We start from the raw sequence: 5,374 nt of genomic DNA on the forward strand, positions 1-5,374 counted from the left end.
GACAACGTTTTTTGATGTGCCATCTGGTAACTTGGCTCTCTCCTACTTTAATGAACCTGGTCCTGGGGCTGCTAGCTCTCCAGGTGATTTTGAAACATGCTAACATTTGCAGATGACTCTACTACAATGATTAAGCTATACATACCAAAAGAATATAACTATTATATTTTATGATTAGGTAAAATTGAAATCCTGGCAATGCCTTACTATCAGAGTCATGGTTATGTTAGCTGCCTTATACTCATCACTCAACTCATGGAGGCCTCACACAGGACAGAGCTAAACACTGCCTGGTTTTGTGCCTGCCCCATGAGCAGTTGCAGATCAGACCATTGTGACCTATAGGTTTTTCGCTGGGTAATTTTGGAAACTAGATGGCCAGGCCTTTCTTAGCCTGTAAGGTCCCCTGACACCTGTTCAGCATCGCAGCAACAGGCAATCCACCACCGACATATGGGTGCTGACTGGGCATGAGGTACATCGGCCAGAAATCAAACCTGAATCGCTCATGTGGAAGATAAGAATTCTATCACTGAAACACCAATGCCTTGCGCTATCAAGGGTTAAAAAAAAAAAAAAAAAAAAAGAACATTCGCCATTGAGTCCACTCTGAATCATGGTGACCCCATGCATGTCAGAGTAGAACTTTGATCCAAAGGGTTTTCAATGGTTGACTTTTTGCCAGGCCTTTCTTCTGAGATGCCTTTGGGTGGACTCCAACCCCCAACCTTTCAGTTAGAAGCTGAGAGCATTAACCTTTACACCACTATGGATTCTAGTCAAATAAGATTTAAGAAATAAATCCATTCTCCAAGAATTTACCACTTTTATCCCTTTGTTTTTCCTTCTCATTTACAAAATTTTTCTCAAAACTATCACCACTCATTAATGCCTCACACATTCTATTCTGGTTGTGCATCAACATTTTATGATAATGATTTTGAAAAGATCATCTGTAGCAGCGTTCTAAATAAATGCAATGCACTCCTTTTGTTTGGTTGGACTACATATATTTACCATTTTTTCAAGTCAAAAAGAACAGTTCGAACTAACTCTTGACTTTTCTCTTGAATTGCATCTCCAGCATGCATCTTTCTTATAAATTATGTACTATTTGTTAGGTAAAAATGTATGTTTAACAAACTACTAGTAGTATACACTGTAGGCCTGATAGTAACATTTTTTATTTTTTGATATTTGTATCATGAAATATAACAGAGAAGAATGCATAAAAATTGGGTATTGTTTAAACAATAATTATTGAACAAGCATGGATAGGACTGCCATCTGGATGAAGAAATAGAAGGCTGCCTGCCCCGTTGAAGTGCCTTCTATGCCTTTCCCTGATTGCCACCTCCTCTCTGCACCCTAGAATTAGCAACTATTGTGATTTCATGACAAGAATTTCTTCCTTTTTTATTGCTTTTTAATTTTATCTGCATCTTTGGAAAGTGAATTTTGTTTTCCTTACTTTTAAACTGCGTATAAATGGAAGCATACTGAACTTATTATTTTCTGTCTTGCTTGTTTTCCTTAACATTCTGTTTAAAGATCTATTCATATTTTTATTTGTGGAAAAAGTTTTTTTGTATTTTTTTGTTTACCATAATCTAGTATTACATCAAAAGAGTATACTCAGAGTTATTATATCTACTCCACTGTTGATGGCTATTTGTACTCCTTATTTAGACTATTACGAATAATGTTGTTATGAACATGCTTGAATGGAAGCACTATTTACAATGCTGTCCACACCTGTCAAGACAACTTTTTATTTTCCTTTTTCTAGTATCTCCTCTGGAGGAATTTATTCCACTATCCATCTCTATATCCTTGATATTTTTTTAAGATCTTTCCTGATTGCTCTGCTTACTATATATGCTTTCTCTGGGTTTTTATAAACTCCCATGACATCAATTAGTGTCTATTATTTTTGATTTCTGTCTTTATCTCTAATTGTAATCATGTTCTTAAGTTCCAGGTGTATAGCCAAAAGATTACTCGGCACCTTAGAGTAAATTTTTTCCTGATTCCTATTTCTATTAAAAATTAAAAAAAAAAAAAAGCAGAGTAGTAAATATTGAGTATTATGGCATGTACCTTACATGGATTATCTGTCTGGGACTATTTCTCCTTCAATTATTCATGCTTCCAACACTGCTGCTTTGTATCCAATTTCCAAGATAGAAAATCTCCTTTGAAATATGCATAGCAAGATTAAAGGATGAGTTTGAATGGAAATTACTCACATTACAGGTAATCCATCAAGAAGTCAAAACTCAGACATTCAGCGATGACATATAGGTATATTTATTTGACGTTTTGACTCCTTAAGAATACACTATTCGTGCTGCTAATTGTAATATGTCCTATAAAACAAACCAAACCAAACCCAGTGCCACTGAGTTGATTTCTACTCATAGAGACCCTATAGGACAGAGCAGAACTGCCCCATAGAGTTTACAAGGAGCGCCTGGTGGATTAGAACTGCCAACCATTTGGTTAACAGCCATGGCACTTAACCACTATGCCACCAGGTTTTCCAATACATCCTATCTCATAAACTCATTGCCATCGAGTTGATACATCGTATACAAGGTTATAATTGCATCTACTCTTTAGAATCAGTTCACCAAAAGAGAACATTTACCTGTCATAAACCAAGAAGACATATCAGTACCTCTGAGCGTGGTGGTTTGTCTTGTTAAACTCCCTCCAGCCACTGCTCCCAACTGCTAACACACACACAAAAAAACACAAAAGCATATTTAAATCACCTTAGCGGTCACTTCTTTTGAAAAATCATCTGGCATCACTGTTGTCTGGGCTAAGTGTCTTACTTTCATTCCCTTAGAATACTCTCCTTATTACTATTTTAGCACACAGCAGGAAGAAATAATTTTGTTGAGATTAGGAACTATGATTCATGAAAAACTATCACTCAATTAGCTGTATCCCAGATTTATTATCAAATGCTCAAAAATTTTTTTACTGTCAGTTGTATGAATTACATATTCAACCTACTGACCTAGAACATACTTTTAGCTTTCTCATTTAGTGAAATTGGCACTCCTTTTTTTATTGTACTTTAGATGAAGGTTTACAGAGAAACTAGTTTCTCATCAAACAGTTAGTACACACATTGTGCTATGACATTTGGTTAACAACCCCATGACGTGTGAACACTCTCCCTTCTCAACCCTGGGTTTCCTATTGCCAGTTTTTTTTTTTTTTTTCCACTTTTAATGTGCTTCAAGTGAAAGTTTACAAATCAAGTCGCTTTTAAAAAACTTTCACAAAAGTTTCCCATATCTTTTACTCAACATGGGACTTATTGTTGTAGTCAGTGTCGCTTAGGTGGAGGAGTAGTTGCTAACCACTCTGGAATTACACTGTGAAATGATCTCCTAATCTGTTTATGCTGAAAGCTTCTACTAATGACCAAAGTAACTGCCTTTCCTTCTGTGTCAAATTAGCTATTTGGGGTTTGCTCTTTATGATGTTACTTATATCTTCTCTACATACTTCTCATATAGATATTAAAGACAGACAGAAATGGAGGATTTGTAATTCTGTATTTGGATTACTAGCTGTTTCCTAATTGACCCTAAAGTATAACTAATCATGTACCCTGAAAGTTACTCAAAAGTTTTCTATGGGAAATTCTTACGTTGAGGGTCTTAGTTTTCCTACATTGCTTAATTGAAAGGCATCACTTGGAAGCCTTATGAATGCTTTCATTTGATTCTTTTTATTTCTTTCCTAGTGAGCTGAAGGTAGGAATCAGGCCAATTTGTGCCCAGGCTCCACTGTTTAGCCCTGGGTGTTTAGAACACAGTATTAAGGAAAGGGAACTAACTTGTTCCCTGAGAGGTGGTATTTAAAGACCATAAAGAGGACAATCACAGGGATCACACATTGAGGCATAAGAATGAAATGCACTTACAACCTTGTTGCTGTTGTTAGTTGCCATCCAGCTGGTTTCAACTCATAGTGACACCATGTGACAGACCAGGACTCCCCATGGAGTTTTCTAGGAGCAGATCACTTGCAACGTGGTTTCCTCTAAAGCCATCTCTTCTCAGTTCACGCGCACTCATCCTCCTCTGTGCTGCACCATTTGTAGAACTGTATTCTTTGTTGCAAAAATATCATTTTTCTCTCTGAGTCATTGTGATTCTACATTAGTATGAATACTTTCTTACTGAGATACAGAGAGGTCAAGTTTGATACACTTATTGATATTGAAATCAGAAGGAATGATTTCCGTCTATGTAGCAGTATCTCATTGCTACATCTACAAATGAGTAGAGTAAGAAGCCCTGGTGGGCCAATGGTTAAGTGCTGGGCTGCTAAACAAAAGGCTGGCCATTGGAACCAACCTAGCAGCTCCCAGGAAGAAAAATCTATCTAGAAAATTCTATGGGACAGTCCTTCTCTGTCATATGGGGACCCTAGAAGTCAGAACCTGCTCGAAGGCACCCAATAGCAGGGTAAGAGACTATTGAAACATGAGCAAATAAGTCATTATATTGAGGAAAGTGTGTGAGTTGAGGGGGAAGGGGTCTCAGGCATGAATAAGATTCTGTCAGAGGTTGCTTCTGGATGTCCCCCAAAGTACACTACGTTTAAATAACGTCATCTCTACTGATGCTAGGAGGCCTGCTGGCACGGTGGCTAAGAGCTCAGGCTGCTAACCAAAAGATCAGCAGTTTGAATCCACCCCGTTCTTCTTGGAAGCCCTATGGGCCAGATCTACTCTGTCCTATACGGTTGCTATGAGTCGGAATAGACTCCACAGCATAGGGTTTACTAACTCATAAAGCAGGCTGTAGGTTGATTTCAATATATTCATTTCATCATATTAAAAAAAAAAAAAAACACACAAAAAAACCTGCCTTAAATGGTTAAGTGGATATTTTCAGAAAATATCAAAATTATCTGTTTATACATCTTATTTGGACAAAACACATTTTTCTGAGGAAAGCATCATTCCAGAATTATGTAAAATTGATGATGATTGACCAAGATCAATATACTTACTCTTCTGACAGTCATAGCTTCAGATAGTCATTTAACCCCCAAGCTCCTCAGGGTGATAAAAGCTGGCCAGAAATGTCTGACTGGAGACAGGTGGGTGGCTGCCAGTCACTCATTGCTACAAACCCACGCTAACACTCACAGGTAGAGATTTCTCTGAGTTTTCCATCCAGAACCCATTTGAGAGATATATTCATCAAGCTTTTATCTCACTTTCAACTTAAGAGGTATTTCGTTTTACTCTCTTTAATGAAGAAGCTTTCGTTGGCATGCAGCACTTCTTTCTGGTTTTTTAGAGAACTTGATGAGTGGATGTCTCTGGACAGAGAAAGAT

This window comes from Loxodonta africana, chromosome 4, assembly GCF_030014295.1.
Source record: "Loxodonta africana isolate mLoxAfr1 chromosome 4, mLoxAfr1.hap2, whole genome shotgun sequence".
Lineage (NCBI taxonomy): Eukaryota > Metazoa > Chordata > Mammalia > Proboscidea > Elephantidae > Loxodonta > Loxodonta africana.